We start from the raw sequence: 25,494 nt of genomic DNA on the forward strand, positions 1-25,494 counted from the left end.
TTATATATATTATATAAAATATATTTAGAAATATATAATATAAGATATATTTCTAAATATATTATATAATATCTATTTCTAAATATATAATATATTTATAAATATAGTATATATAATATGTTTCTAAATATATATTTATAAATATATTATATATAGTATATTTATAAATATATATTATGTAAAATATATTGTATATAATACATATGATATATATAATATATGTAATATATAATATATAATACATATATTATATACAATATAATATATAGTACATATATTATTGATAATATAATATATAATATATAATACATAATATATAATATAATGTATGTAATATATGTAATGTAATATATAATATATAATGTAATATAATGTATAATATAATATATAATATAATATGTAATATATAATATTATCTATAATATATTATATATAATACAATACATATAATGTATAATATATTCTATATTATATATTATATATACTATATAATATAGAATATATTATATATACTATATAATATATTCTATATTATATAGTATATATAATGTATGATATTATATAGTATATATAATATATCATCTTATATATTATATTATATATCATATATTATATTATATATTCTCTTACCTATGATATATTATATATTATATAATATAATCTATTATATTATATATTATATTATATTATATCATATATTATATATTACATTATATATTATATATCATATTATATAATATATTATATTATATATCATATTATATAATATATTATATTATATTATATATTATATTATATTATATATTATATATCATATATAATATAATATGTTATATACATATTTATATAATATATTATAATATAATATATGATATATAATATATAATAATATAATATGTAATATATAATATATAATATAATATAATATATAATATATAATATAATATAATATATAATATATAGTATAATATACAATATATAATATAATATTATATATAATATACAATATAATATTATCTTGTATATAATATATAATATACTATATATTATATATAATATTTAATATAATAATATATATAATATATAATATATAATATAATAATATAATATATATTATATATTATATATATGATAACATAATTAGAATGTATAATATATGATAATATAATATAATAAATATAATATTATATATTATAATATGATAAATATTATATTATATTATATATACGATATTATATCTAATATTATATATAATATAATATATCTTATATATAGAATATCATATATTATATATAATATTATATATAATATAATATATACAATATTATATATAATATAATATATATAATATTATATATAATATAATATATATAATATTATATATAATTGAATATTATATAATATTATATATAATAAATATATATAATAATATATAATTTAATATTATATATTATATATAATAAATATATATAATAATATATAATTTAATATTATATATTATATATAATAAATATATATAATAATATATATAATTTAATATATAATACATAATAGAATATATATAATAATATATATAATTTAATATTATAGATAATATAATATATAATAAAATATATAATAAGATATAATATAATATATATTATATAATGTTATATTGTATATTATATAATTTATAATATTATATAATATACAATATATAATATATATAATAATATATATAATATATAATATATAATATAATATATGTTATATAATAGATAATATAATATATAATATAATATATAATATATAATATAATATACATTATATTATATAATATATAATATATAATATAATATACATTATATTATATAATATATAATATAATATACATTATATATATTATGCAATAATATATAATACATAATATAATATATATTATGCAATAATATATAATACATAATATAATAGATAATATATAATATAATAAATATATCATATATAATATATAACATAATATATAATATATAATATATTATAATATATATTATATAGTATATTATATAATATAATATATTTATATAATATATAATATATAATATATAATATATTTATATTATATATAATATTATTATATATTATAGAAATATATATAATATATAATATATAATATATATTATATATTATATATTATATAATACTATATATTATATATAATGTATATTATATATAAATATATTTTATATTTATATATAATTAAAATATATTTATATATTTATATTTCATATATATATATATATATATATGGTATAAGAAGGAAATATGAACTCTGCAAAAGCAACAAGACATACATCACCAGAAGAGAGATGGTTTAATGAGGTGCTATATCTCATGTTCCCAGTGTGGGCACTGGGAGAAGCTTGGCCTTCAGCAGGGGCAGAGGATGAGAGGAAGAGGTATGGTTTATAACAACAGTAGAGTGACTAAGAAAGAGGTATTGGGAGCCACACAACAGTCATGGCTTTGGATAGCTGTCAGATAGGAGAAAGATGGTTTCTTGAGCTTTTGGAAACAAAGTTAGGCTTAAGCGGTGGAACAAAGAAGCATAAGGATTTGAAACACAATGAAGAAAAAATCTGTTCTTACACCCACCCTTCCTTTTTCTGTCGTCTCTTCTCTCTCAAGGCCTACTCTTACCCCTTACTCCAATAAGTCTTCTCTCTTTCTTACTATATCTCTTTTCCCTCAATGTCTCAATGTGTCTTATTTCTTCACTGGACATGATATATAATTGTATTTTTGTATGATTTATGACATTTATATGTATGTTTCTCAGTAGAAAATATATTAAGCTGCTTGAGGAGTTTTTTTTTGGTGGGGGAGTTAAGTCTTTTCTTTCTCTCTTTTTTTTTTCTTGGCTGATGATTATTGGTTTCCCACAGAAAAAAAGTTTCCCACCACTCTGAGTAGTTGCTTTGCTAAAGCAGTAAATTTTATGACCTAATCACCAGTGTTTTAAAAGGACATGCAATTTATCTGAAGAAGTTAGTTGATTGAAGATGTGAATTAATGTACATAAAATTAGTCTTTTGGACGGTTCACTCAATCAGAGAGAGTTACAAAGTTATAGAGGCAAAATGATTTCATTGACAAGTCAAAGATATTATCTCCATTTCTACTAACTGGTTATTTTCTAAGAGAAAAAAACTGATTTTAATCACATACGTACATATGGGAGTTCACAAAAAAATGTAACTCAAAGGAGCAGTTAAAATTGGAACTTAAATACTATCTTATTAGATGAAGAAGGAGAGGGAGAAGGGAATTATGGGAAAACAAATGACTCTTAGGAAATCTAAATAGAGACTAGATTGGAAGACATGATAGATTTGGTGATTGTGTCTACTTTGGTGTAGTTTGGAGACCTTTTCTTTGGTAATCAGAATCAATCTTCCTTAGTTGTTCCAGGGGTGAGGATTTATGACAATTGAGTTATTTTTGGAGGCTCTAGTTCTAGGCAGATAAAGAGATTTCAAAAACTCAAATGCCTTCAACTCAAAATAATTTTTATGCCTTGTTGTTGTAGTCTGCACCCCTTCTCTAGGGTATTCATAGTACTTGCCACTTCCTCCTTCCCAGGTCTAAGGAACATGATATTATCAATATAGTGGACCAACATCATACTCTGCTCAATAATAGGATGATCAAGGACTCTTCAGACCATGACACAAAGCAGAAAAGGTAACTTAGTCCTTGAGTAAGACCTTGAATGTGAACCGCTGCCTGCACCAAGGAAATACTCTGCTCCTTCTTCCGGATGAAAAGAATGCATTTGCCAAATAATAGCTACATAAAACTGCCAAAGACTAAGTTGATCACTTCTAGTAAAGATTCCATATTACCCACAGCAGTTGAGATCAGCGTTACCTCATGCTTAAGTGATGTTAGATCACTAACATTTGACACAATCCATCTGATTTTTGCAAAGACCTAACTGGTAAATTAAATGAGAATGTGATAGAGACCGTCACCTTTAAGTCTCTGAGAGTGGCACACTCTCCACCATTCTGCCTAGGATGTGCTACTTCTGATTTACCATCTTGGCTGGGCTTGAGGCAGTTTTAAGGACTTTCAGTTGTCCTCTCTTACCATAATGCTCTTTGTTCATCATCTAGAGCCTAATGCGGATTTCTGTCAGTTACCAAGAATATTCATCTTGACTGTGGGTCAGAAAAATGACCACAGACTGGGTTTGTGGACCCACTGCAACCAGTGTGAAACAATTTAGGCCAGGACTTCATTTATCATCCAGCATTTGTATACCTCCACTCTATCAGGAGAGCCATAACCATGTCTGAGCTGCCCTTGTGTCAGCGTTGGCTCAGATCTTGTATTTAACAACACACAAAAGCTCTGGCGGGTCACCCTTTTCTCAGGGTTCAGTTGCTCTCACAAATTTTAGGGTTGGATTGGAGGAAATTACACTGAATATACCAAAGGAAGAAATATACTTTTCTCAGGACCCAGGATCCCCTGCAGTTGATGGGCTTCAGTATGAGACATGGCTCAGGTCTAGAAACTGGGTGAAGGGTTATGATTTTCCATTGCTATTAGCTCTGTTCACCCAAGCTTAATTTAATTTTGTGTGTAAGTGAAGCTATACTATTATTGCCTGCGTATCTACCTCACTCCCAAGAACAACATGGTCTATTAGCCATACCCATAGACCCCATAGACTTGAACATGTCATAAGATAATATTGCAACAAATTTAGTTCAAAGGTCTCAATTGGCTTTTATTTGTGATTCTAGAATTCCATTTTATAGAATGAGGTGTTCTCATGAGCTGAAGAGAGGAAAGCTTGACTTTATAGGCAGAAAGGGGCTGAGAAAAGCAGAAATAGAGAACAAAAAGCACATTGGTCAATATGAAGTGGCTTTCCTTCTAAAAGTTAAAGCAGAGAGGGCTTCCTTATCATGCCTGCTAAAACTGGCTTGTTACAGGGATTTGGCTATTGTCTCTCCTGATTTCTTGGAAGGCCAGATAGATGACTTAATTTTGACTTGATAATATAGAGTCTCAGCATTGAAAACTCTATGTTGTTTTTTTCTGTTGGGCCTAATGCAGGAGCTCAGTTCAGACTCATGACCTCTCATAAATTTTATTTAACAAACCTGAGCTAAAACCATAAAACCCCTAGATGAAAACATGTAAATAAATATTTGTAACCTTGTGTTAGGCAATGGCTCATTAAAATGAAAAAACTTTGGATAAATTAAATTTAATGGAGTTTAATTGAGCAAAGAACAATTCACAAATAGAGCAGCCACCAGATTTAGAATAGGTTCACAGTGACGCCAGGGCTGCCACATGGTCAGATAATATTTATGGACAGAAATGGGAAAGTGATATACAGAAAACAGAAGTGAAGTACAGAAACAGCTGGATTGGTTACAACTCAGCATTTTCTTTATTTGACCTTGCTTTAAACAGTGGGCTGCCTGTGATTGGCTGAGACTATGTGATTGTACAAGAGTAAGTAAGTTACAGTCATTTACACATCCATTTAGATTACAGTTTACTATGTATGGAGAAACCTTTAGGCTGAACTTAAAATAGGTACAGAGATAGTTTTATGTTAAACTTAATTTGACAATTATCCTGTTTTGTTCAACATCTCAATTTTGCAGGATTGACTAAAACGTTAGGCATTGACATCACTTTGTCACCTTTGTAAATTGACTTATTTGGTCTCAAATCCCACTGGGAAATAGAATTGTCAGTTTTGCAAGGTGGGAACAAGGAAACAGAACAATAGAAAAAAACCGATTGGTAACTTCAGGTTACTTTCTTGTAAGTGTTAGAACAGAGAAGACTTTCATATTATTATGGAGTCTCCTGCTTTTAGGAAGATCTACATGGTGTTTTGAGATCTATATGCTTCCTTAAAGTTTCATTTTGGTTACATTGCATTTAGCATGAGAGACTCCATTTTTATTTGATCTGGTCTATTGGGGCCTAGTGCAAGAGCTCAATCCAGAACAATGGCCTTCCATAATTTTGTTTAACAATTCCTCCCTTTTGGTCACGTTCTCAAGTGAGAACTTAACCTTAAGGCTTTAGTGCTTAAGGTTAAGCACTAAAAACTTAAGGCTTTAGTGCTTAAGGTTAAGCACTAAAAACTTAAGGCTTTAGTGCTACTCTCAGTTACCATTTTGGGGAGCTGCCAGTCTCAATATATCATTCATAGGCCACAGTGTCCTCATGGTCATGCATTTCTTTGAGTTTTTGTTATTCTGGTCAAAGAGAGACCATTTGACGCTCTACAGATGACTGCATGCAAACATTTAAAACATTTGAGAGAATACGGCACACCAGGGAGACTACTGTTATGACCACCAGGAGGATAATACCAAGACCAGCTGGTTATATTTTAAATAAATGTTTTCAAAAACATCTCTAGTGTGCTTTTGTTATCCCCTTATGACTCACACCATTTCTTTAAAGACATTCATTAAATAATTAGAATGGTATTATTTCATATTTGTATGGAGTATTACAGTTTACAAGATATTTTCATATTATAACATCTTACAATCACCACAAGTCCATAAGGCATGTAGGGGAATTATTTTTTATATGAATATTATACATAAGGAAATTCAGACTCAGAATATATGACATCCCAATCATTTCTATAGTTATGACTGGCAGAGCTAATATTCAAGGCAGGATCTCCCAACTCCAAGTTTAATGTGTTCCTCCTACACCACAGGACTTCTTTAGTTAGAACAACCCAACAAGGGGATTACAATTTGAACAAATGATTTACACCTATGCAAGAGATGAGGCCATGTGCTAAGAAAAATGCAATATTTAGGTTGTATTCTTTATTATTTAAAGTATAGGGGCCCAAAATAAGCAAGACAATTGCCCACTCTGCATTGTTTTTTCAAAAAGAAAAATCTAGAGTGTTACGTTCAGGTCGGTTCTCAATACCAATATTCAAGAGTTATATCAACAGAATAAAAGCAGTGCTTCTACTGGAAGAGTAGAGAAAATATTAACAGTGAAGAGAAGTCAGGTAGATAAACCCTCCACTTCACACCACAGCATAACCAGATATATTAAGGGTAGCCGGCTGCAACCATACGATTTCAGTTTTTTAAAGCATGACCCTGTGTTAATAGCCTAGGTATCCTCAACTCTTCCAACCTTTTTGGGCTTCCCTCCCCTACATTTAATGATTTTAATTTTTAAAAATGATCTCATCTCACAAAATACTGAATAGAAAATCCAATGTCATCCCCAACCCCAAACATCCTCAAGGATCTTTGTAGCATTATTGCTCTCTTGTTCACTCTCTTGACCCAATTGTAAAATGTGGCCCTCTTTTTCATCATTTCTCTCCAAAATATTGATCATAAAAAGCACTACTAGATAAAATGCAGTGTGTGGAATAGATTTTAACTGCAGGTTAAGTGGAATGTGTATGAAGGTAGAAGGGAATACACAGAAGCATCATGAAAAACAAAAAACTAAAAATGTAGTCCCAATATCCCTACTCCTTAACCGCTTTTGCCATTACCTTCACAGAGATTTATTTTCCATAGGACATACTCTCTTTTCAGGCTCTGGCCTCTGGCCATCTCACTTCACCTCTTGCCTTCTGCTTTCTTTCTTCCCTATCACTTCTACTTTACTCTCTCCCTCTTAGAAAGCTGTTGAGAAAAAACACCTCAAGCAGAGAACTCACCTTCCAGACCACATCCTGGGGCCTATCTTTTCACACTCAAATTGAACAATTATTTGCTTCCCTAAGAAAATAAAATTATCTCCCAAAGAAGTCGGATTAAAACTTTTAGAATTACCTAATTTTCTCCCATCAAAGAAATCCTAATTTTTATCTTAGAAATTCCAGAATTTCTAGTAAAAATGTTGTATTCTACTCTACAAAATACACATCTTTGATGTAAAGTATTGTTTTAAGCAATGTATAATCAAGTAAAATTAATACTTTGAATACATTCAGAGAGAAGAACTGAGACAAATAAATGGAAGTTTTGGGATAGTAGTGCTTTGCTCAAAAGAAGTTAAACTACTCACTGGAGCTATCTGAGGTCTCATGAGCTAGAGGTATCCAAAACTGGAAATAGTCAAAAAGATACCGACAACGACCCATGGGACAGAGTCCCATGATTCTCAGAGACAATCACCCATTCTGTAAAAAGCTGGACTCAACAATGTCTAAGGTCCCTTCCAACCCTCAGAGTCTGTTTTCCAAGTCTCAGTCACTCAAAGCATGGGTCTCTGCACACTTGCAGTCCATCCTGTGGTTTACAGGATAACTTCATTGTTTGGCTCAAAGTCTTTTCTACATTCAAATATTTATACTTAATATTCAAAGAATAACATCAAAGCACATTAAAAATTCCAATATAGAAACATTTAAGGAGCTGTTCACACCTCTAGCCTGCTTTATTGATTTGTATTGCTGTGCATAAACAAGATACAGTTATATTAATTATTGATATACAGACTATTGATAAGAAAACATTTTCTTCTAAATAAAATCTTTTCTAATTAGGTATGAATCAAGAAGAGTTAAGGAGAAAAGAAAGACAACCTTCAAATATCATCTGATTCACACACAAAAATAAATAATAAGTTCTGTGTAGAAACTGTATATTTGAGAATTCATGTTATAGAACCTTCAGTCTAGAGGAAAAATCATACACCTCAAAAAATGTTTTTCAAAAGTCTTCATGTTATTCAAACTTATATGCTGATTACAGTATTGTCAGGTGAGACCAACAATTTAAATGAAATAAACACAGTTTTTGTTTCCTGACCCTGCAAATTAAGTGGAAGTTATGAAATCCGGAATATTTCATATGCATGTCCTTGGCAATACAATGTGAAAATGGTTGGGTATCCAAACTGCTTTGAATTTCAGATAGTTTTCATATAACAAATTCAAGTTATCTTCAAGATTTTACAAGCCAACTTTCCTAGATATAGATTTATTTATTCAACCAGCCAACATTTACTAAGTATCTTCTAAGGACACAGAAAACTATTTCTACTAATACCATAAAAAGCAGCAAACAACATTTATTACACACTTACTATGCACCAGGCACAGTTATCTATTTTACTTGCATTATATTTTTGTAATCAATAATCTATCATAATAGACACAGAAACCAAAGCTGGCCTTGATCACCTATTTGATTAATAGATCTGCACAACTCCAATGCTCCATTCTTAACCATTATTCTATATCCCTGAGCTACACAAAAAGGTGATCCAATAGAGACAACACAGTAAAATTCTATGGTAGAGGCAAACATAGAATGCAAGAAAAAGCCCCTAACTCCACCTAGGAAGGTGGTAACTGAGTCAAGGACAGAGGTTATTTGAAGACTCATCAGGAAAGGTAATGTTTGACCTGAATCACAAGGAAAGACTTGGAGTTATCCAGAAGATGGAAGATAATGTGAAAAGTCCAGAGTCATGAAACAGAAGAATATATATGAGAATCTGCATTTCAGGGTAGCTGAAATGGGAATCATGGGAGATTAAAATAAAGAGATAGGTGGGAGGCATCAGTCATTATTACAAACTTTGACTTGCCAATAAATTTGATTTATTTAAAGATAATAAAAATCACTGAAGAATCTTAAGCAGGGGAATGAAGTGATCAAATATATATATTTAAGAAAGATCATTTTACTTGTCTTCACTGGGCAATAGATATGGAGGAAAGAAGATGGACTCAAGACTGAAGTGTAAGGGATCAGTCAGATGAGGAGAGGGAACCAGACAGAGGGACTGTAAGAATGTCCAGGTTTCTGGCCTAGACAACTGGGTTGATGGTAGTGCATTTACTGGAGTAATGAAGACAGTCGATGGAGCAACTGCATGGTAAAATACATGTTCTGTTCTACTTTGCATTGTCGGGACCTAAATTGGAGATTTGAATCACTGTGAATTTCAAAGATCTAATCAAGATTCCTTAGCTTTTTACTCAGAGGCCAAACTCAGAAATCAAAAGAGTAGAAGAGTAGAAACAACAGCATTTTGTGTCTAAACTTTCATCCCTTTTAAACTTGGAGAACAAAGGGAAAGGGGAGGCAGAGAGACAAATACTGTGAGTTTACTCTTTCCTCTCTCTCTCTCTCTCTCTCTATCTCTCTGGGTTTATTTGCTGCTAGCAAAGGAAGAGGTATCTTATAGGTGGTAAAAATGATCAGCGCTTGTGAAGACTTGAGTGGATACTAGGGACATGTGATCCAGAATTCCTAGGTGAAAGCAGTCTGTAATAATGTTGGGGGCTTGTTTAAAGAGTCTACTTACTCAAGTGAGTATACCTGCCATATTCAAAGATAGCCAGAGCTTTGGACTCTGAATCTACTACCTTGACAATTGGATCCTTCTTTGTACTACAGATAATTTTCCTGTGATTTGTGTCATCCCCAACTTACAAATATTTTTGCTAATGCCTTGTCTATCATCATCTTGTATAGTTTGATGAGGTGTTTTTGGCACATGTAAAATATCTGACTAATGGAAACAGAGCTACTGCTAGCACATACATAGAAGATCATCTCTCCTTCAGGCATGCCTATTACACAACAGCAACTCTTTGGAGAGTGAGTTATTAAATGTCCTGCTTGGGGTAGACAAACTAGCAAAAGGTGCCTCCTTCCTAGGGACTGATATAATTGTATACCAGTGTATATGTTCCAGTCTCCAGCCAGCCAGTCAAGCCAGCATAAGCATGCATGGGGGTCTTCCATACAACACCCTACTTTATAATCTTTATAAACAAAGGAAATTCAATATTCCACATCCCCAATGCCATTGCATTGCACGACTCCAGGAGACACCAAGTGCGTGGAAAGGTTGTGATGGCCCCCTGGAGTTGTGCTGCTTGGAAGCCCTCCAGATATTCTATCCCATCCAATTATTATATAATTTTGTGGGTAGTTACTGGAGTGGGAATTCTCTGACAACTGAGATGTTTTCCCAACCCTTCCCTACTACACATTGCTCAACAGGCCTCTGATCTAGCAATTTTAATTCTACCTCCAAATTCTATCTTGAATCTATGTCCTTCTCTCCATCTCCATCTTCTATTCTGAGGCTCTATCCTCTCTCACCTAGACCAGGGTTCTCATGTGTCCATTATGCTCTCATCTCCAGTACATTTCTCACAGTGAGCTAGAATGATATTATTTAAACAGAACTCTGTTTATTTCACCCCTTCTTAAAAACCATCGATGGTTTTGCATTTCTCTTAAAGTAAAATCGTCAATCCTATGGCCAGCAAAGTCTCTGCATAGTCTTCTTCTATGTTCCTCTCCAGCCTCATCTCCTATCACCCACTGTCTCACACTATCCTGCAGGCACATGTGCCTTCTTTCAGTTTATTTAGGCTTCCAGACTCTTTCCTGTCTCAGAATATTTGCATGTGCTATGGTCTTTGTCTGAAATTCTCTTCCTCCCAATGTTTCACCAGGTTACCCCTGCTCATTCTTTGGGTTCTAACATTATTGCTACTTCCCTAGAGGAGCTTCTTGATCTAAATCAAGTCCCATAATGAGAAGTGGTAATCTCTCACCGTCTCCTGTGCTATGCTGAATACTAATCACAATGCATTATTTGTGTTATTTATTAACTGCATCTCCCCAGGTTGTAAGCACTGCCAAGACGGGGGCTACGCCTGTTCTGTTGACCACTGGATCCTCTGTATCTAGCGTGGTGCCTGCTATATTTGATGGATAACAGGGTAGGTAACAGGTTGAGAGAGCTGGGCTGAAGATATATTTTTAGTTCTTAGCATGTAACAGACAGATAAAATTGCTGGAAAACATTAATAGTAAAAAGAAAAGATGGCCAAAGACAGAATTCTAGAGAACTCCCTCTGGGTAGACAGCCTATGCCCAAGCAAGTCAATTCCCAGCTACCCAGATGAAAAATAAAAATCTATGTGAAGATAATAGTAGTATGGATGGCAGTGGCATTGAAGGTAGCAGGGATGTTGGCAACAGTAATAAAGAGGAATTTTTATTTTCTACTTACCATTTGCTGCACAATTTCACTAACTTATTTTGATGTCAAACTTTATCACAGCTGAGTTCTGCCTTCTAAGCATATAAACTATAGAATATAAAATTTGCCTCTTTGAAAACCATAGGCAGTTTGACAATATATTTGAATTCATTAACCTCCTAACTCTGGTACAAGTCCATATTCACAAGTATGACAATGATTAAGTTAATGAGTTAATCATTCCTTTCTAGTTACAGTCTTTCTTAATTAGTTGATTTAAATTGGGGAGTGGGAGGAGGAAGGAGAAGAATCTTCTGTGGAGTCTATTTTCATAGTGCCAGATAAGATTTCTAAAGGCTTTTTTTTTTTGAAAGATGCAGAAATGTAGACATCTTTTCAATACCGTTTATAATTTTTTAAGCTACCAAGTCCTACTAAGCCGATTATCATATTTTAGCAAAAGAAATTGCTTGGCAAGTACTTCCTAAGTGCCTGCCCTGCTGTGACCATACCCTTAATTTGGGCCCTACAGGGAACATGGGGAGGGGAGAGATGTGGCATGGGCTTTCCAGGATTGTGAATTTGAAGTTTGCTGGTCACCTAACCAAAAATTAAGGGTGATGGACCATATCTCCAAGATCAGCTGCATTCTCTTACAGGGTTTTAGTTCATATGCAACACCTCTAGGTTTAAAAAAAAAAAAAGTGTCAAAATTTACTCGAATGTCCCCACATGAATTAGACCAGGCCCTATAAATGTTCTATCATTACATTATGCAGATATTATTGAAATAATATTCTTAGTATTTTAGTATTTTCCTTTCTCATTTATGATTTTAAAAGCTCTCTCAAGTGACCTTAAATAAATGCTAGATGATAATCTCAAATTTCCACACTTCAATAATTTCTTTGTCAGTGCACTCATAATTGCAACGATTTTAAAATGTCTTTTCTTCTCATACAGTATGCATAATTGGAATGGTACAAACTCATTCTGTACCTTTGGAGCTCGAGAGGCTTTTTAATTTTACATCTCTGTGTCTGTAACAGAAAGAAGCAGAAAGGTGAGTGATTCGGTAAACTCAGTTAAAGAACTTAGAAGATGATACCAGAGACTTATTGAGGCTCATAGGAGAAGTGATTCAAATACTCGACTTCCCTCCTTCTTCTACGCCCTTCTGCTTCCTAAATTATTTCTCATTCACACACTCTTTCACCTCACCCCCATTGCCTCTTCCTTACCTATGTCTTCAAATCCTAAAATAAAAATCCTACTGGGGCCAGGCATGGTGGTTCATGCCTGTAATTCCAGCACTTTGGGCGGCCTAGGCAGGTGGATCACTTAAAGTCAGGAGCTCAAGACCAGCCTGGCCAACCTGGTGAAACCCCGTCTCTACTAAAAATACAAAACTTAGACAGGCATGGTGGCGGGGACCTGTTATCCCACCTACTCGGGAGGCTGAGGCAGGAGAATCATTTGAACTCGGGAGGCGGAGGTTGCAGTGAGCCGAGATTGCACCACTGCACTCTAGCCTGGGTGACAGAGCAAGATTCTGTCAAAAAAAAAAAAAAAAAAACTTACTGGGTTGAATTACTTTTTTTCTTTCCACAATTTCGTAATCAAACTCAAAACATATTTCAATTTAAACATTTTCAGGAATTTTTTAAATCTGTGCATTATGCTCCAGGGCCCCAAATTAGTCAAAATTGGAACTCCATGATGCTATCATTTGGAAGCACAGAAAAGAGAAGTTTTACTCAGAAGTATTCTTAGATATTACCTAATTCTTTATGAATTTTTACAAATTATTTTCACCTTACAAATTAATATTAAGGCCTTATTGAGAGTGAATTTTCATAATTCTCTCCAGTGAACTTAAGTTCATTGTAACAAAGAAAGAAAGTTTTGTAAGGGCAGGAATGTACTGAAAATTTCTTGAAAAAGGCCAGTAATTCTAGGATTTCCACATGGGTCTACAAAAAGGTCTCATCATTGGGTTTCTACTTGGCCCAAACATTAGCCTTGGAAATGGAGATAGGATCTCAGGATAGCTCTTAGGTCCCTGATAGGACCAGGGAGAAGAAAAAAAAAGAGTGGGGGAAGGGAAGCTAGGCACTGACCTTGCAAATCATCCTGTTATTTACTTTCTGATTTAAATGTTTTTCACGTATTCTGAAAAAGAAATACAAGAATTGTATATAAGAAATCAAGAATATAGTTCTGAAAGGTAAATACTATCTAATGCTTTTCATTTTAATACAAAAAAATATAGTTTATACTTTTATAGTTATTTATTGTTATATTAATTGCTCATATTATTTCTGATCTTGTTTTTATACTTGATTGTAAGTGTCTTGAAGGCAGAGACCTTGGTGGAAGGCTTGTACATACTTCACAGGAATCACAGTGCACCAAGAAAGAACATATGTACTTGGATGTTAAGATAAAATAAAATCAATCGTTACTTAAATTTTTAGTGCCATAGAGGGAAATTAAATAATTCATATTGACTTACGGGGGATTAACTTTACCTATATTTCAGCGAATAATTTGAACATATGTTGAGAATCTTCTCTGATAACTTTACACAAGTGTTTCTTATTTATCTGTAATTTTAAAAACTAAAAATAACAGAGTATAATTCCAGTCTAACTTTGTGTATGTAGATGTATATACACACACGTATATACATATATACACATTATATGTATATATATGTGCATATATATAAGGGAACGTGTATATATGTATATATATGCGCATATATACATATATACACATTCTGTCATATATATATATACACAGTCTTATATATGAGAATATATATTATGAGAGAATGTGTACATATGTGCGTGTGTGTGTGTGTGTGTGTGTATATATATATATATATATATATATATATACATATGTATGTATGTATATGTATAGGAATGGGGGGGAAGAATTATGTCTAAGCACCTGAGCAGCCATTTGGCTGAAGAGGACTACAGCCAGTGTGGCTTCTTGAACTTAAGATCATACACTTAATCAGTGCCTGGCTTAACCCTTAAAAAGTCAAATCTCTATTGATTTGCAGCCTCACTATCTCAGAGTGTGCTGTGAGTGGATACAGTAGCTGGCAAGTGGGAGAACTAAGAGTGGAGAAGGTGGCTTCACTGGGAAACAGGTCACCACGGAGCTTTCCTCATCATGGTGCATACAAGGGAGTATATCCCTTCAGGAAAGCAACAGTAGCAAAACAGAGAAGAGTAGCATAATGCATCCAACATGATCAGACAAAGAAAAATAAGTCCGCAACAAATAAGAACACATAACTCATGAACCTGACTAGCACAGAACAAAGAAATAATTTAACCACAGTAAGTCTAGCAGATCGATATAAGCAATCAACATTTAGACTAAAATGGGTATTTTTCACACTGGTTTATGCAGTTTGACTGATTTCACGATCTAAATCAATTGGTTTAAGCAGATTGATCAATTTCACCACTTTAATTCTTTCCAAATGGATGTAGCTTAAGAATACTAGAAGAATATTAAAAATTATGTACACACGGTCATTTCATAGATAACTGAATGAAAATGAAATTTCTACCCCAAGATAAAATGATTAAAATCATGTGGGTAGTGGCAGAAATTGTGTACATAAAGACTGCTCTAAACATATGACACCTTAGCTGCGTATCTGGTTCTTTAAAGCTGTCCCCAGGCAAGCTTACTGTAGAAAGTTTAGGGGCAGGTTATCAGTGACACATGGAGGGCTCTCTGGGCTAGGAAGGGACTTTCAGGCCACAGTGTTCTCACAAGTTCTAAGAAGTCATTCACAGTGAGAGGGACCACATTCGAAGAGGATTGACAGTTTAGACTGAAAACAGCTTTCAAAGAGACTAATCTTATAAAGTATTGCAAATGAATAAGGGCAACAGGAGTAGGTGTTCACCTGCCAGTCTCCGCCGTGCAAGATGAGAGCCTGTCTGTACGCACACATGCGCTGACTTAAAAAAAAAAAATCATATAAAAAACAACATCTTTGCTACGGAGTCGTTTTTAACAAGTATTACAGAAAGAGCACCAGCTACCAAAAAGAGTTGCCAGGGCCAGAAGGAGCCATCAATCGAAACAGTTTACATTTCAAAGTTTTTCCAAGAAGAGTGAAACGTCTCCTCTCCTTGATGGAAAACGGAGGAGCTGTAGTAAAGAATCTATTTGCTGCCTTCTCAGTCAAGTTTCTTTCTCTAGAGTGGCCCTTTAACCCTTGGGTTGAGGCCAACAGGTAGAGATAAAAAGGAATGTTTGCATCTTCTGCTTGTGCTCTGAGCAGCTTACTAGGCTTTAGAGTCAGGATAAAAATCCTCTTTCTTTTGTGTTTCATTGTTCAGAAATGAGTCTTTTTGCTCTTGGGCACTACTGGAGATAAACAGGTCATTTTGACTTTTACACTCTGTACTTCCTGACATCACTAACAATTATACACATCAGTCTTGGAATGTGTTTTTCTCCTCAAAATATTTCAGGAATTGACTCTTTCTTTTCTCCGCTTCATTTACAACCTAGGAAATTAATGCTAACCATGCTACATTTTAACCAGAATATATATTTGTTTATCTCTTTAAAATTTTTTTTTATTTGAAAGAAAAAAATTTGGCCCTAGGTGAAAAAGCATTTCTTAAAATCAGGAACAGTTTTCATAAGATGTATAATCTAGATGTATACTTTTGTTTTTAGCTTTTAATTTTCTGCTTAATTTTTGCCTTATTTCTAAACACCAAATTTGATTTTCTGAATCCATTAGGATAAATTCTACGTACCTCATTCTTACTTCTAGAAGCATGTCAAATGGAAGCACTAATCTAAGAAAAAAATTAATTTCACAATTAAGACTTGGGAAAGAAAACAACAACAGACACTGGGACCTCTTTGTCATGAACTTGTCCCATAAAAATAGTTATTTGTGCTTCTCCCTCCCCTTACTCCAATAATCCCATCACTGAATTCTATTGTTACCACATCTCTTTGACCAACAGGCAGTTTGTAGAACCATAACGAAGACTTCACATCCCTGATGATCATTTTTTCAGATTGCAGTGTGACTAGAAAAGGAAAAAAATGAAAGGACCCCATTCTATTTTTGCACACACATATAAATGCTATTCATTACGGTTACAAAAATTACAATCACTTTCTTTGATTGATTTATTGATATAAATGACACGATATCACTGAAAAAATATTGCCAATTTACATATTAACATCCTTTATAAATACCATTGGTTCTCAATGGACTCCTTCTGACCTCCTGGTCTGAGACTGTCGCTATGTGATGTACATAATTCTCTCAACACTGATCCATTACTTCTACTCAGTGTTGGGGGTCAGGCCAATAGTGTAAAGTCAAAGATAATTAGCAGCCCTATCAATAACCAGCTACAGAATTGCTGCCTAAGCGACAGGCCAGAAAAGCCAAAAAAGGAGGTGGCAATATAAAGTAGAAGGGAAGTGCCGATATATTTTGTGGTTCAAGCAGCTGCTATGGACTATCAGCATCACCAGGAGACCTCACTGCATTAGCATAAATTCAAATGACAAATGCACAGTGCTATTCAGAGACTCATTAATTTGCAATGGGTGCAGTGCTCATGACATATTAGTGCAAAATTCAAATGTCTTTGTAGCAATGTGAATTTAGTTGTGAGACCAAAGTCGCTAAAATGAAAATGTGTGGTTTTTTTAGCAGTTTATTAAATTATGAACTGTGATGACTATATCCGTGCATCTTTTTAAGCAGATGAGGTCCAGCGTGCTCCAGCGGCAAATCGCATGGTTTGTGTTGATATTTTCCTGTCAGACAATTTCCCAAGCAGCAGATAAGATACCAGACTGTCTGCCTTGCTCCGCTGCATGCGGACTGAGAGCTCCCCCTTCTGGACAAATGACATTGCCACTCTAAAAGAAAACCCAGCTATTTTTTTGTCTTCTTTTCATATTTTTAAAAGGTTTTGAGGCAAAGAATTTTGGAGTCCACCTAAAGCCAAAAGAAAACAATTAGCAATTATTTATTATAAGTGACAGTACATGATAACTGTCTTCAAAATGCTGAAGAGTCACCCTCAATTGAAATGCATCATATAATTTTATATGAAGCTTCTTCAAGACCTCACTTGCAAATATCTTTTTTAAAATAGCTGCCTGATTTATATATAACAAGAATATAAGCTACAAAAATAATAAAAACCATCATATTCATATTGCTTCCACAATATCATAAACAAGCTTACAATTACTAGCATTCTATTGTATAAGAAAAAAGCAAGTACATACACGGCTAGAGGCTTTTAAACAAAGCAACCAAGTGTATATTGTATTCAACTCTATTGAATGAAATTATGAACAGACCCAGACAAGGAAAGTCAGATCGTACCCATGTCACATGTGTGTGGTGTGTTGCGTGTGCATTTTTCTCTTTAACATCAGGAATCTTCTGTCCAATTACTTCAAGTTAGTCAAAGCAGATTTATCATTGGTGTGTCTTTTAAAAATTGGCATGTTTTTTACATTTAAATAATGACTCAGATTAGTACAATAATGGGATGAAGAAGGTTAATTTGTCTGCAGTATTAACATTACAAAAATATACAAGATGTCAACACCTGCACTTCTCAGTACCCAGCGTTCATAGCCTCTTAGAGTAGACCTGCATCCCAGTTTATATGATCTAAATATTCATGTTCACATCTAACACTAACAAAAACATACATATAGCATTTTTCAGTAAAGCTATAGCTTCCCAAACCATGTAACGTACCTCTGAATGAACTGAAAAACATGTTGCATTTTGAAAGTTACTTTTAGGAGAATAGAAAATCTTAAAGTAAAAGATTTGCCCTTTGGCCATTTGAGCAAACTGATCTCCATCAGAGTACTAGAAGTGTGTTTTAGCAGATCTTTATTAAAATTTATGTTTATCATTTTTTAACTTTAAATATGTTACTGAATGTAAAAAGGGGTCACATCACTCTATTACTGCTTATAGACTTAATTACATACTTTCTGAGCATTATTTTGGCTTATGATAAATTTGGGAGGAAGGTCTTCTAATGAAAGTTGTGTACTTTTGAATTACATTTTATAATATCATTGATGCGTTATATCATCTTCAGCAATTAAAAGTAAGATCATTGTTATCTATACTACTTACTTGCAATTAAAGTGGTCTTGAGTTATTTAGCAGGCTCATTTTATTTTACAGTAACAGCTACAAGGAAGACACAGAATTAATGAGGATTGAGAAGGATCACTGTACTGTACATTAAACATGTGGAAGTTGTATATAACTGAGCAATATCAGATTTATCACTGTAGCCACATGTCTAGGCATTGTTTTTCCCTAATGAATTTTCTTTCATCAAGTAATTAGAATCCCAGATTTACAGAATGTTAGAACTGGAAAAGCCATTGTTGATCATCTCTCACTTTATGGATGGGAGAACCAAAGGTTCAGAAAAGTTAAGCGAATTTACCAAGACCTAATGGTTAGAAAATGGCAGAACTGAAACAAGAACCCTGCTCTCTAGACATCCTTTCCCAAACTTGAGCTCACAAGCCCAGAGGGCCTGTAAAAACACAGATTGCTGAGCATATTTCCAGGGTTCCTGATTCTGTAGGGCTGCGGTAGGCCCTACTGATTTGAATTTTTATCAAGTTCTAGGCAATGTTATGCTTGCTTATCCAGGGACCACGCTTTGAGAACTATCGGTCTCTAAACCAGTTTTTGAAAAAACTTCTGGCATTTTATTTCTAATAGCTTTTCTCTTGATGAAGAAAGCAAATTCAGGCTAATACTTGCCACATTACTTTGTTGTCATCTTTCTAATAGAAGGTTCGGGTAATACATTATGAAAAGTCTGGAAGTTTGCAGAAAAACAATAACAAAAAAGGCACCCTGATTAAGGCATCTGGGGGCACTAAAAATAAAATAATGTCTGAGCTTCAGTTTTTTTAAATCATAACAGAGTGTAGTTAGAAGCCAAATATAGGAAAGATGGACTTGTTTTCTGGTCCCTTCCCCCACTAGCCGACAACATAGAAGTTTACCCTTTTAGTCTCTAAAATAAAATAGCATTCACAGACTTAATTAATCAAGGTACAATTCATCATTGCCTATATAGTATTCACAGATTTACATACTAAGAGCCAGAAAGAAAGAGCCCCTGTGTAAACGAACTTGAACTCATCCGTGCCTGAATCACCGACTCAGAAGAACAGGAGCATGTTCAAGAGGAACTTCGCCAGGGCACGTGCTGGTTCTTAAGCCCACAACACAGAATTCAACAAACCTGTTCAGCAGTCTGGTCGCACAATTGTAATATAATTTCATTTTTTCCTGGTTCGAAGAATGACCGTGATGAAGATAATCATCAAAATACAAATATATATATATTTAATTTTTTAAAAATAGTATCAATTTGGAAAATGAAAATGACTGATGGTGAAAAAAGATTTTAATTATATACATGAACCTTGATGTTCTTGTGTTTTTTCTCCCATTTTTATTGAAGTACAGTATAATTACTTCTTTTTACGTAAGACTTTAAGGTAAATTATCTTTTGTCAGTTTTCTAGAAAAATTTGATTTCATATTATGGCTTGATCTCAATTGATGCCATCAATTAAATGGCATTTTTCCAAACATTAAGGGTGACTTCCCCCTAAATAACATCCCTGTTTTTGGGATTTTTTGCTAAGTTATTACATTAAAATCTGATTCAATATATTATTTAAACTTTCACAGAAAATCTTTTCATTTAAAAATAATTTTCAAAAATAAATGGTTTCCAAGCAGATTTTACTGTGCTTTTGCCTTATACTTATTTTTCTACCATTATCCCTGTTTTTCAGATAAACCAACCCAATCACAGAAAAACTAACATAGGTTTTGCTGTGATTGCAGGTGCATCCAGTGTGTTCCTGGGCTTACTTCATGCCTAAACCAACATTTTGTGTTCACTGTTATTTCTTCTAAGCCCTCCATTAATAGCCTCCTAATCCCAACATCTTTTGCCACTCTAGGTGCTTCCTTTCTTGTTTCTTTTTCAGGTTCTGCCTACCAAAACCCTTTAATGGCTTGACATTTCTGAATTATAGCAACAAAATGTATTTTGCTCTGTGTAAATTAAACTGAATTATTTAGTGTTTTAATCATCATTTTAAAAAAATTACGAGTGGCAAACAGGGAATTAGTTTATTCACAACAAAAGCCTATGATAACATCATTCTTTTTTCAGGACAATAGAATACTATTTATTTAAAAAAAAAAAAAAAAACTAAATTGTGTCCTTTAAAAACAGTGTTAAGTGTGATCAAATATTGTGACTCAGAGGTTATCTGACCAAAAAAACCGTATTATTAATGTAAACAGCTAAAAACTAACCTCCTATGAATACTAAAGCAAATAAATTATAATCTCTTATTTCAGGTTTTCTGTTCTACAACTGCATTTTTATTTATACCTTTTCATTTCAAATGTATGTGCATAAAGTATTTTTATCCCTCAGTAAAAATAAAGCTAGATATTTTCTGGTAAACAGGTAAAACAGCAACTCTGTTTTATCTGTTTCTAAAATCTTCTCTCTGATATTTTCATCACGGGTATCTTACATAGACTCTAGAAATGCAAAGGCAATACAAATGGTACTTGAGAACCTTTATTAATCTTTGTTTCAAGGAGAATGTGAACATTCTCTGTACAATTTAATATTCCATGTCCACCCACAAAATTCCACAGAGAAGTATGTATGTGTGTGTGCGTGTGTGTATGTGTGTGTGTGTGTGAGAGAGAGAGAGAGAGAGAGAGAATCGGTAAGTTTGATTTTAGTAGGAAATTAGTAAAATATGCATATTACAAATAAAGAGAGTACAAGTCCCCATCTGCCATTTATAGTAAGATTTTATATTTCAGAGCTTAATAATGAACCTCCCTGGGGAAAATTTAATAAAGCAGGTGCCCTGGTATTGCCGGCAGTTGGGTTTTTCTGCATCTCTTATTTTCTTACGCCCCAGGGGGAAAAAAGTCTCAGTAAGATTTGTGAGCCTGTATCAAAGATAAATCTAGTTATAGTCTGGACTATACACCACCCAAACTGATCCAGATCTCCCACCCAACCCACTGTTCGTTACTGTTTATAAAGTGCAACATGCCCTGTGAAATGATAGGTTGGAGCATTCTCTATCTGTCCTTACCACAAGAAGTACAAAACCAGTTTAGAGTAACTGGAAATTGCAGTTTCAAATTTAAAGAAACACCAGTTATGTATAGGGTGGGTTAGTGATGGGGGTAGTTCTTAACTGTTCTTTTCTCCTACAGAACACTGAGCGTCTAAAACATGTTCAATCCTGTTAATGCTTGTCAAAAATTTCACAGTTCAGCTTTGTTCAGATTTTTTACTGACTATGAAAAATCAATTTGGTGGGATTCAGATTCATAAAGATGGAAGAGCTGCAAGAGACCTTAAATAACCTTGTTCTACCAAGTTTATAGGTAAAAACTGAGTCCCAAGGAAATTAAGGGACTTGCTCAAGGTTTCACATGTCCAGATTGGAACTCAAGTCTGCAGGCGTCCAGTCCATCATCCTTCCCACTGCTCATTTCATCTATTATTATACTTTAGTAATTAAACAATTTAGAGAAGCTATACAATGTGATTTCACAATTAACATAAAGCAGTCATATTATATCCAGGGTTGTGTAGAATTTCATCTGTGCAAAATTTCACTTGGTATTTAGTCATTACACTCAAATAGTATCATTATCTTTCAATTACAGAGATCAATTTTAGTTCATTAGCAAAATAAAATGCTTGCAGAAGGTCCACACAAATTCTTCAAAGCTGCAATCTTCTAAATGTCAGAATTGAAATACATTTTATAAAAAAAACAAAATGTGACAAAAGTACTTGAGGTTAAACCACAGCTGTGCAAGACTCAGTGCCCTGCATGATCATAAATCTGCTAAAAAGGCATAATTCAAAGTTCTGTAAAGGAAAATGTGTGCCATTGCCAACTAATAATATTGCCATTTCCCCCATTTCTTGGATTTTGCAGCTTTTCAAGAAAGATTTGGGTCATGGGATATTGTGACACAAATAAAGTATTATGAGTACAGATTCAACCTAAGATGACCTAGAGGCTGCATAAAGGGAAGATTAGATTAATGTTTAAGCCTTGCAAGAGGATTACTATCTATAGGCAAAAACAATGGCCCAAACAATATAGCTATTAGAAATGATGGTAACCTTATCAGGCTTTCTAAACTGAGAGCCTTAATTGCTATCCAGACAAACCCAAGTCAGCTAAGCAGAGCTACCAGCAAAGGGGCAATATTATCAAGTTTAAGTTGATGCTAATATCCTTTTGATAAATCTGTGTTGATATATCTTGGAAGAAGTTATTTACAAAATATATATATAGTTGTTGCTCCTTAATATGTTTAATTATTGTGAGGTTATCATACTAGAGTTTCTAAGATTATATCGATATTTCAGCTTTAACTTTTTAGAATATGTAAACCAAAACTACAGCCTTTGTTTTTCCAACATATTTTTATACTATTGTACTTTTTTCTAAAGAAGGAAGTGATGATTTGCTCATACTATGATGTGGCCACACTGATATCACAGCTAATGATCCTTGTGGCATAAATAAGTCTGCAATAAATGAGATTCTTTTTCTACTAATATGGTCAGAAATTTAAAACCCAAAAAGATGAAAGCTTTTCAATTTTACCTTTGTACATAACCCTTTTCAACGTAAGTAAACTCTTCATAAATTTTGTTATGAAATTTAAATAATACATAGTCTTCTTTGTGATTACTTGTTTCATGGAACCCAAACCTAAAATTCTCAATTACTAGAAATTCAAGAAGTTTATCATGTTAAACAGTTTACTAATACAGTAGAAAGATTAGAAGTATCATTTTGTGCCATACCAACCAAGGGTAGTGGTATTCAGCGAGCCTGGATGGTAAGTAAAGCAGGCAAGCAAGTAAATAGAAATTAGGGGTCACTGGGAGTTGTCCCATAAACATGAGTGAAGGCCAGGGAATAAGTGAAGAGAACAGAAATTGCCTTTTTTAAAAAAATGGAACATGTTAAGCACAGTGGTTCATGGCTGTAATCCCAATGCTTTGGAGGCTGAGGCAGGAGCATCACTTGGAGGCAGGAGCATCACTTGAAGCCATGAGTTCAAGACCAGCCTGGGCAACATAGCAAGACCCTGTCGCTACAAAAAAAAATTTAATTAGCCAGGCATGGTGTTGCACACCTATAGTCCTAGCTAATAGGGAGGTTGAGATGAGATCACTTGAGCCCATGAGTTCAGGGCTGCAGTGAGCTATATGATCATGCCACTGTGTTCCAGCCTGGATGGCAGAGTAAGACCTCATTTCTTTTATTTCTTTAAAAAAAAAAAATGAAGCCTGGGCTAGCAACTAAACTCCTGAGGCAAAAATTAAATATTCTTGTTTAATGGGAGGGAAAGATGGACAGGTAATTGTGAGATTATCAATAAGTATGCACTGAAAGAGCATTGTACCCAGCAATCAAGTCTCCAAGGAAAAGAACTGTGTGTGTGTGTGTGTGATTGAAAGGGCAGGGGGAGGCACTGAGGAATATCCAGAGCTATGCCTGCCTTTGAGGGATTGAAGTCATCCTGCTTTGAAGGACCACTTGAGTGAGCCCCAGGAAAGTTTTCTGCTGCATAGACTAACAGATGGAGGAAGGCCAGAGCTCAATAAGAGCAGAACACATCAGTGAAAAGCAAATTAACTGATGGCAGTCCAGTCACAAAGCTGACACAAGGCTCATCTGTGCTTGAAAGTACTGTTGGAGAAGGGCTTCCTCTGGGTTTGTAAAATCCCTTAAATTCTTAGACAGTCTTGGAAACAGACTGGCCCCCTAAGTATGCAATACTATACTTCTGGCCAGCGTGGCATGTGGAGGCTTAAGCCAATCCTACTTTAACCTAGCAAAGGAAAAACTGTGTGACCGTCCTTGCATGCAGAGCCTGGGGACTGCTTTATCCCAATTACATAAATACTTTGTTGTGTTGTTGTCTCTTCTGTTTTAAAAATACCACTACTGAAGGTAACTGCTACCTGTGCAGATGAAATGTGCAATAAAATGTACAATGAAAACCCCATTGTACAGCTCTCAATCCATTTTACATTTTTACCTGCACACCTAGTCATTTGGATTATGATATTTACAACTAAATGCTTTATACAAAAAAAACCCTAGTATTGTTGATACTCTTGATCGTATACTTTATTTCATAAACAGATCCATGATATTAGGAATGCTGATGGTGAAATTGTCCTTAATGTTGGTATTATTTAGAAATTTTCAGCAACGTCCTATCATTTCATGATATGTTTCCCAATGTCCTGCGTTGTTCACTTATATTCA

The 25,494-nt window shown here is 33.4% G+C and overlaps 1 long non-coding RNA gene across 1 annotated transcript in view; it reads right to left on the reverse strand.

Moving 5' to 3' along the window:
• Nucleotides 1–25,494, reverse strand: part of LOC103890672 (uncharacterized) — a 127,632-nt gene that overhangs the window by 85,060 nt on the left and 17,078 nt on the right. Inside the window, exons 2-3 of the long non-coding RNA XR_654976.1 lie at nucleotides 14,157–14,208; nucleotides 13,036–13,076 (exon numbers count right to left, since the gene is read on the reverse strand). This is a non-coding gene — a long non-coding RNA (uncharacterized LOC103890672). The remainder of the gene's footprint in view (nucleotides 1–13,035; nucleotides 13,077–14,156; nucleotides 14,209–25,494) is intronic.

Source organism: Pongo abelii, chromosome 4, assembly GCF_028885655.2.
Source record: "Pongo abelii isolate AG06213 chromosome 4, NHGRI_mPonAbe1-v2.0_pri, whole genome shotgun sequence".
Classification (NCBI taxonomy): domain Eukaryota; kingdom Metazoa; phylum Chordata; class Mammalia; order Primates; family Hominidae; genus Pongo; species Pongo abelii.